The sequence below is a fragment of the Suricata suricatta genome, chromosome 8 (genome assembly GCF_006229205.1).
Source record: "Suricata suricatta isolate VVHF042 chromosome 8, meerkat_22Aug2017_6uvM2_HiC, whole genome shotgun sequence".
Lineage (NCBI taxonomy): Eukaryota > Metazoa > Chordata > Mammalia > Carnivora > Herpestidae > Suricata > Suricata suricatta.
In genome coordinates, this window is record NC_043707.1 from 13212652 (window position 1) to 13222437 (window position 9786).

Below are 9786 nucleotides of genomic sequence, written 5' to 3' on the forward strand. Positions count from 1 at the left end.
ACTTCCTGTCCCCAAGGGACCCCTGCAGAGACTCCAGGGGTGGGTCTCTTTGAAACCTAGCCTCTGGTGGAAGCAGTGAGGCCTTTTGTAGGGTTGGCTTAGGGCCTTGCTGCCAGGGTGCCCCACGTGGAGTTCTAGGCCAGCTCTCTGGGAGTGAGATCCAGTCAAGTATAATTCACACTTCGCCGGGTCTTGAAAGTCGTCAGGCAGCAACAGAACAGCTGCGCGGGGGCTGGAGACCCTTGACCCTGTCCGTTCCTACTGAGTTGGGTGACCCACTGTTGTGCCTGCAAGCTGCCTGACCTCTGATGCCAAGGGCTGGCATGAGAACCCAGAGACCCAGGTGCTCTCCAGCCCTGCTCTGCCACCCATTTGCAGCGGGATCATGGCGCCTCTTTCCAGCGGGGCACCTTGGTCTCCTCACCCACCGAAGGGGTGAAAGTTCAGACAGGTAGGTGCAGAGTCCCAAGACCCACCTCAGCACCCAGCACAGAACATGCAAGGTGCCAGCTGCTCCCCAAAGAGAGATCACTCCTAGCTGCCTTCGCCACGGCTCTCTCGCGGGAGAGGCACAGGACGCCAACTCAAAGACAGGGATTCAGAAGAGCAGTCTATTGGCTCCCACAACTGCACAGGATACAAAGTACAAAAACAAGACAGAAGAATGGCGGGGTCCTAGGGGGTTCCCGAACGGGAGTGTCTATACTCATGGTCCCATTTTTCTCAATTCTGCTGGCCCCAGTTTGAATCTATTGTCTCCAACAGACAGCAGATGCCACGTGAGAGAAAAAAATCGACCCCACAGATCCCTGCTGCTGTGTCCTTCAAATTCTAACACAGCAACATCAGTGTCCTTGGTCCTCACTGCCAAGGAAATGGATCTCTCAAGCAAGCTGGGGTCATGTGCCCAGCCCTCACCTATCACAGGGGCCAGGCACACAATGGGCTGTCATTGGCTGAGTCTGGATCATATGCCCGCCTCTGTGGCCGAAGGATTGGGCGAGAGACTGTGATTGGCAGCCCCACCCCAATCATATGATCCAATGGAAGAGGAACAGTTCCCCAAAGGGAGAGGATGGAGTCGAAAAGACAAAAACAACAGATGTCTATCCACTTGCCACCGCCAACTCCAGGCTCAGGTGGCTTCTCGCCTTGCCAATCCAATTCGTTTCTGCTCCTCAAGTGCCCAAATTGCCTCCCCCTAGCTCCTAGATAATTCCTTAAGGAGAAGGGTTCTGAGCCTGTCTTCAGCAAATCACTTGAAATAAATATCTTATGGAGAAGGTGGCTGAATTCACCCTCACTTCATCACTCGTGGAGTATTTGTGCTCATGGGACAACATGATGGATTTCTCCTTTTCTCCTTGTCGCTCATTAAAACGGCCCGTCTAACTGTCCTTCGCTAATTATGGTGCCTGAGCCCGACCTGCGGGGGCAGCAGCTTCCACGTTTCCATGATACCGTCCCTCCCGGGATCCCAGTCTCCCCTGAGCTCTGTCCCCTCAGCTCTCACCCAGAGTCCTCCCGCCGGCAAACTCCTCTGGGAAGAGGTGGCCTTGCCTTTGCTGAGTTGGTGCGTTTGCTTCTAAAAATGGAGCTGATCAGGTCATGATCTCACGGTTAGGGGGTTCGGGCCTTCCTGTCAAGCTCTTGCTGACAGCTCAGAGCCTAGGTCCTGCTTCTGATTCTGTCTCCTCTGTCTGCCCTTCCCCCACTCATGCTCTCTCAAAAATAAATAAATACGGAGCTGATGAGGAAAGCACTGATTGGCCCCGTGGTAAAAAGCATGGCGGGGGCGCCTGGGTGGCTCAGTCGGCTGAGTGCCAGACTTCAGCTCAGGTCATGACTTCGTGGCTCTTGAGTTTGAGCCTGCTTGGGTTTCTGTGTCTCGCTGTCTCTCTGATCCTCCCCGACGTGTGCTCTGTCTGTCCCTCTCTCTCTCTCAAAAATAAATAAACATCAAAAAAATTTTAAGAAAAAAAAAGAAAGCATGAACAGAAGACAGGCTGGTAGCCATCACTGCAGATTGGGTGGGACTCGGGAGAAATAGGGAGAATGCTTTTTCAAATCACAATTATCAAGACTGAACCCTTTGCTATGAATTTTCCAGCACCTCCTCCAACTTTGGAATCAAATCATCCTGTGCCCAAATACTGGTTTCATTATGGATCAGCTGAGTCAGGTTTGGGTCAAGTTTAACCTCTGAGGGCCTCAGGCTATCCATCTGTTCGTTGGGGAAAATAGTTCCTCACAAAGGTGCTGGGAGAATCTTAGAAAGACAGCACACAGGAAATGCACAGCCACTGTTTGCAATCAGGAGTTCAGTAAATGTCTGCTCTCCCGCCTTCACACCCAGGGGCAAAAAAGCTCCTGGGAGGCAGGCACAAGGTCTCAATGTCCAGCACATAAGGTGGTGTGCCAGTGTTTAGTGAGCAATCCCATAATCTCCTCGCTTCTTCGGGGGCGCTCCATTTACTCTGGTTTCCACAACCATTCTTGGTTTGAAACCTGATGTCTTCCTTAAGCCTCTGTTCATGCCAAGGTGGTATCTATCACCTAAACTTCTGACGTCCAGGGGAGATTTTCTCCAACACCCTGAACTGATGCAAACACAGCACTGCCCCCCAATCTCTTTGGAGATTCTCGGGGAGACTCAAGGTCAGATACAGCCCCAGGTTCCACACCCACTGAACGGGTCCATCTTACGGGCCACCCTTCTATCTGCAGGGGTACTTCCTCCTTTCTGCGCCATACCACACCCCTCACCCCATCAGAAGCACCCCAACCCACCACTCCCCAACCTGCTACTGCCGAGATACGCGCACCAAACACTTCACCAGTGCTTTCAGAGAAGGGACAGCAGGATGGCATTTCCAACCACCGGGAATTTGGTACTAGATACCCCCATTCTCAAAAGCCCCAGAAATCTGTCCTCCACCACCGGCCAAGCAGTCTCCAGATGCCAGGCATGGTTCGGGCTCCTTGCTCCATTTCCAGTCCTTTCTCTCCTTCTGCCTGCTTGCCTCCACTCCGGCAGTGCAGCCATCCACTGCCTCTCAGACCAGTTCCTCTGGGCTCCACATTCCATACTTCATGCAAAGGCACATTGTCTTTCAAGTTCTACACTTCTCTCTTAAGAGGGGCTCTGGAACCAGCTGTGATAACAATCACCACAAAATACTCCCCCCCCCCCCCGTTATTCTGATGGAACACACTCGCTGGCTAAGTGGGGGCTAAGGACTGGACTTCATTCCTTGAATAATGCTTTTTTTTTTTTTAAACCATTGGGGTTTCCCTCACCACCACAGGAATTAACTCAGCATCTCCAACCTCTGTCATGAGCATCTGCTGATTTAATTGGGGATCCATGGTGGGCAGGAAGGTTACAGGGGCCCAAAGATGAACTTGGATGAATGCCAGAATGGAGAATCGTTCGTAACAAAGAACACCCATACTCTAGGACAGTCCTTCCTGCCAACTTCTGTTTTCCAGCCTTGCCTATTCACCGTGTGCATCAGCTGACACGGACGCGGTCTTCATCACCAAGGCATCTAGGATTTGTTCATCTGATACAGGTATTGGTCCAGACTCAGTTTCTGAGACTGGAAACTGGAAAAGGAAGGAACGTTCCAGGAAATAAAGGACACAGAACCCTCCCTAACTATACCCTAACTTAAAAGTCTGACCTCTACACAGAAACCTAATTGTTACATCTCTCAGTGTATTAGTCAGGATTCACCGGAGAAAGAGATCAATAAGATGTACATATATAGACATAAAATTATAAACTTTATAAGATTTATTAATATAAATAAAATTACTATCATGTTGTTATTATAAATTATAAAGAATGGCTTACCTGATTATGGAGAGTAAGTCTCAAAATCTTCAGTCAGCCAGCTGGAGACCCAGGAGACTTGTTGACTGAGGTTCCAGCTTAAGCCCAAAGGCCTGAGAACCAGGAAGGCCAATAGTGTGGTTCCAGTTCCCAAAAAGAGCTGAGGTTTAAGTTCATTCTGAAGAAAGGAAAAAAACTAAGGTCAAGGCGGTCAGGCAGGAGGTATTCCCCGGTGCCAGCAGGTGGTCAGTCTTTTTAGTCCATTCAGACCTTCAACTGTTTGGCTGAGGCCCGCCCACATTAGGAAAATCAATCTGATTTAATCGTTCTATGGATTCAAGTATTAAGCTTCCTCCAAAACACCCTCACAGACATATCCAGAATGCCATTAAACTGAATACCAGGGCCCAGTCAAGTGTGCAAATAAAATTAACCATCAGACTCAGTTTCTCTTCCTTTGGCATAAGACTAGCTACATGGAGACAATCCTGATGCAAATTGAAAATGACAAACGAGCTAAAGTGGGCTTCAATGCTGACCCTCTGACTTACTGGTTACGTGACTTGGAGCCAGCCACTCAACTCTGTAACACACTGTTTCCATTTGTTAAAACACAAGAAGGTGTTAAAGCACCTCACCTATTAGTAAGATGAAACCAGGGGCTCCCCACCACAGCCACACAATGCACTTAAACGCAGGTTTTTAAAGTGTGTCCACACCACACTCCAGACCAGTTAAGTCAGATCTCCGGCGGCAGAAGCCAGGCGTTATGTTGAAGCATGCCAGGTGACACCAATGTGCGGTCCGGGAGCAGAACCACAGGATTCAGTGGATGTGAAACCTTTCCCAGCTGTGAGGGGTTTTCATTATTGCCCTATGTGCTTCCATCAGCCCCGTGAAGTTAAGAAGAAAGCGGGTTTGAGACCAGAGTGGTCACACATGTGCCCCCTGCTGCTAAAACCAGAGACACAGGATCAAAGTAAGACCCAAGGTATTAAGAGAAAGCATTTCGACGATCCAAATCAACTCAGTTTTCCTTAAAATGTGACCCTTAGCATTGTGTATCCTCCCAAGAACTGGGAAGAATAGTATAAACTATCTAGTCTATTAGCCGGCCTCCAGCTAAAACCGGGTTTCATGCGTTCTCTGGGGCGGGGATGGGGGCTCTATCACCCAGAACCACCCAACCCTCCTTGTCTTCTGGATCCCCCGAGGCAGCTCGGCTAGCTTCCTCCTGGCCGTGGCTCATGGCACACTGCCCCTGGGCCCACACGTGAGGGACGCCCAGCTCGCCATTCCAGAGCCAGAGCTAATGGAGAACTTACATGAGCTTGGGAGACTTCCTGTATCCCACAGACGCCTTCTTGACTGTCTGTCACTGGCGTCTCCTCCCTCATACTGGGCCAATGAAGGGAGGGGGAACCCAGCACACAGTGGGCAAGCCCACGACTGAGCCAGCACTGCCTGCAGCCGGCCTCAGGCTGCCCTGCTGCCAGCAATGTCTTCCTGGCGTTACTCGGCTTTTCCGGGGGTAGGATCACGGTTCTAGACCCACCTCCACGAAGCACGGCATCAGCACCACCTGGGAGCTGTTAGGAAAACAGCATCTCCACTTCAGCCCCAGACCTACTCCATCAGAATCCTCTTTGTAAATCCCGCCCCCCCCACGGTGATTTGCAGGCACGCAAAGTTTAAGAAGTACTAGACCTTTAAGTGTCCAGAACAGGTCACTGAGTCATTCCAACAATGGTTACCAAGCACTGTACAAGGCACTATGGTAGAAGCTAGGAACATAACTGGGAACGGAAAGCAGCTCTGATCCTCAAGGAACTCAGGGGGAGCGGTGGGGGACAGAGAATGACAATAGTCTGCCACGGGCTCGGTCAGGGGTAGGTGCAGGATGCTGTGGGGGTGTGGACAATGGGAACTATGGTAGTTTAAAAACGGGTCCACAAATTCTTGGCCACTCCTTCTTTCATGAGGGAGAGCTTAACTGTCCTTCCCTTACGGGTGTGCTAGACTTAAGGAATCACTTGTACCAAAAGAGTATGCTAGAAGCCAAGTTGACTTCAGGGCCTGGGCCACCATCTTAGCCTGTCTTAAACCACCGCTGGGGGGCCCGTAAACAACACTTAGTTCTCGCACAGTCCCAGAGCCTGCAAGTCCAGGATCAGAGTGCCAGTCAGGGGCCGCGGAGGAGCCTTCTCCAGCCTGCAGCCTAGCAACCTCTGTGTCCCCGCATGGGAGAGAGAGGGACACGGAGCTCTTGGGGTCCTTTTTATTTAACAGTGCGGCTCCCATCCATGAGGCCTCCACTCTCATGACCTAATCACCCCAAAGGCTCCACCTAATGCCATCACACTGGGGGTTAGGATTTCAACATGCGAAGTAGGGAGGGGGACACAAACATTCAGTCTATTGCCAACATTTAAAAAGCACCATAGCTTCCTTGCTGTTCTCTCTGGTGCTGCAAGGGGTGAGGGACTGAGGCCTCCTGCCAACAGCCATGTGGCTGTGAGCTATTGTAAAAGGGATCACCCGGGGCGCCTGGGTGGCTCAGTCAGTTCTGTGTCCGACTTTGGTGCGGGTCATGATCTCGCGGTTTGTGAGTTCAACCCCCACGCTGGGCTCTCTGCGGACAGCCTGGAGCCTGCTTAGGATTCTGTGTCTCCCTCTCTCTCTCTGTCCTTGTGTCTCCCCTTATGTCTGTCGACCTCTCTGTCTCAAAAATAAATAAGTATTAAAAACATTTGTAAGATGATTTTTTTCACATACTTAGAATACTGAAGCACTGGATGGAAATGCTGCCTGATGTCCTATCATGTGTTCATTTGGTTGTTTTTTACCTACCTCAGATAGACTGTAAGCTTCACCAGGACACACAGCAGGTGCTTTACGAAGATTCAATGAACAAATCCATGAATGAACATCTTCACCCAATCCTCAAGCTGACCAGCCTCTGAAGCAAACCCTCTCCTTGTCCTAATGCAAGAAGTGTCCCTCTCCTCTTCAAAGGTCTATGTCTTCCTCAGATTAGCTTGGAAGAAGGTGCCAGAGGAGCCTGTGCTACCGGCACCCATGCGGAAAGCGAATGCCCAGGAGCCTTGGATCCAACCGTCACACCAGGGCGCTCCTCTTCCATCGGACCCCATCCCTTGTAAGCCAGCTGAGCCAGCACCAATTAACACTTACTAATCCAATTTTCATGAAATTGGACAAGCAACCCCGGAAGTTCACAGAGCAGAGCGAATTACTGGAAACCGGAGTGAAATACTTCTTCTGGCTTCTTGGCCTGCTAAGATGTGAGGGGTCTCTCCAGTGGAAACTGAAAAGCAGGTAGCTGTTCAGGGTCACCTTGCACGCAGTCGGCTGTCTTACCGTCATCAGAGGCTTCAGAAATGGGAGGTTGTGAAATGCTAACAAACCCTTTCGCGCTTACGTGGAGCCAGAGCTCAGCGAATGAATCATGGCACCCGTTCTGGCCAGATAATTCCTGGGGCCTGTCTGCACCCACATAGCCTCCTATTCAACCTTGAGATCTGGCCAGGAATGGCATCTTCCATCCAATGCGTAAGGACACGAAGGCCAAGGGGTCGGCTGCCTCTCTTATGGACCCAGAGTTAGTGGAGTCGTTGCAGTAAACTGACTCCAGGAATTGCAGAGTCAGACCCAAATGTGAGTACTAATTTTGCCAATTACTCTCTGACCTTAGGCTGATAAGCTGTCTCCAAGCCTCACTTTACCTACCTACAAATTAAGCAGCGTCTGAAAATTGACATCTTCATGTTAAACTAGGTAATGTCTATAAATCATTTATCACAGGGCCTGGCAAAAAGTATGTTTTCAATAAATAAAAGTATGTTTAAATAAATCCATGTTTTAGCTGAAAAAGAAACTATTTAGGTCCTTTCTATCATGTGTTAAAAACTCCAACACACCCTGTTCTACTGATAAATAGCCATCCCAAGATTTCCCTCTCTCCTCCCAATAACCCCTGAGAAAACCTCAGCTCAGATTTTCAGATCTGCATTGAATCTGTAATGCAAACATCCACTCACTCAGGGCAGCTTTCCTGCGCAGCCCCTATGTGCCAGGCCCTGGGCTGAGTGCTCACGGTACAAAAATAAAAAGTTCTATGCCTACCTTCAAGGGCCTTGAAATACAGGATAAGAGAGGACGGAGGTGCTCACAGAAAGAGGAAGAGGTCAGGAAATACAACTTCCTGGTGCCTTTTCCTGCCCTAATGCCTTACAGATTGCAAACTCCCTAGGCAGCCGCATACCCTACCTGTCCCCCGCGGCTGCAGACAATCTCATGGGGCCTAATCCTCCAAACCTGGGGCTGTGTCACTGAGAGGGGCTGACGCACTATTCACCCAGTCTTCCAAGTAATACTCATTGAGCGCCTATGAGTGCTGAGTCACACACAATTCAAAACACTGGGTGAAAACGGTCACAAAACAGACATGGCCACGTTCCTTGTGGAGCTTACGGTCTGTGGAGGACTGTTAATATGATAAGCATGTACAGAAATGAAAACTGGCCAGTGGAAAGCAGTGAGCGAGACTGGATAATGCAATCGGCATGTATAATAAAGGGCCAGAGCTAGTCCTGAGAAGATGATGCTGGAGCTCAGAGGTAATGTATGATGATGGCTAAACTGGCCCGAAGGAAGGGCAGGACAGAGCCTCCGGGCGGAGCAAAGCCCGTGATGGGGAGTGCTGCCTGCTCGGGAGGCAGCCGCACCACAGCGATGGGGGGTTAGGGGAGAAGAGGTCAGCATGGCAGGTAGAAGCCTGACTATGGCAGACTCGGGGGCCTTGTTGGGATTCTTATCCTCAGAACAATGGGAACCAGCGGAGATCCGGAGGAACCGAGGCCTGTAAGGGGGGCTGTGACACAATCATATCTGTGTTTTGAGGTGTGACTCTGCTAGGAAGGCTGGTGGCGCGGGCGTAGAGTGAGCACAGGGAGAGGGGTTGGTGATGAAGCTGGGGAGGAGGGCGGATCAAGCCCAACTTTGCAGGCCAGTGTGCATCCAGTCTAAGTTGGATGGGAAGACTCTGGTCTCTGTTGTGCAGAGGAGAGATGAAAGGGAGCATGAGTGGGTGGGAAGCGAACAGCTATTAAGCTACTGTGATGGTCCAGATGGGCTATGATGACAGCACGGACAGGAAGCGGGGAGCAGAGAGGATGCAGGGGAATGGGGAGAAACCGTAAGATTCAAGAGCTATTTAGGACACCACAGGGTTCCCAGACAACCTTCCTGTGACTGAGATGTCCCTGGGAATGGACACATCTGGGGCAGGGAGGAATGAGGCAAGGTGAAGTCACCTTCCTAGGGTTCAGGAGCTGACCTTGGAAGGTGCTTGTGGACCAAAATGCTTGCTCTGGTGTCAACCTGATACCCTATCAAGCATGTTCCTTATAATCAAGCAGGGGACTCGGCACCTTGGCTGAGCCCAACAGAACTCCCTAGAGAGAAGGCCTCGCTCTGCTCCTATCCCGCTGAGGAATCTTAGGTTGAACTTCCTAAGTATAGAGCCATCAGTATAATCAGGACAGATTCCTAAGGCACTAAGCCTGAGTCTGTATGCCAAGTTAGGAACGGCTTCTCTGTCAGAACGACTTCTTCAGTAAGCCTTGGAGATGCTTTTTAAATAAGCCACGCTTCTCAGAGGTGATGGAAAGGGTTCCTGTGGGGTAAGATTCTATTTCTAATTTCAAAAACTCCCCAAGCACCTCCGGCTTTCCGGCATAAGAAAACAGATCTCTAGGAAACGAAATGTCTGGAAATGCTGCTATTGCTGCAGAAATTAAAGTCCTGGGTTCATTTCCTTTCTGGCGAAATGTGATGAATTAATTTCCCTTCCTGAGGATAATGTTCCTATAAACTAGAGTTTCTCAACCAGGGGCAATTCTGTGCACCACTCCCCCCCCCCCCCCCCC

General features: G+C 50.4%; 1 long non-coding RNA gene across 1 annotated transcript in view; it reads right to left on the reverse strand.

Annotated features, from left to right (window-relative positions):
* The window catches only part of LOC115298888, a 380495-nt gene that overhangs the window by 36472 nt on the left and 334237 nt on the right, over window positions 1–9786 (reverse strand). Inside the window, exon 4 of the long non-coding RNA XR_003911884.1 lies at window positions 3860–4016. This is a non-coding gene — a long non-coding RNA (uncharacterized LOC115298888). The remainder of the gene's footprint in view (window positions 1–3859; window positions 4017–9786) is intronic.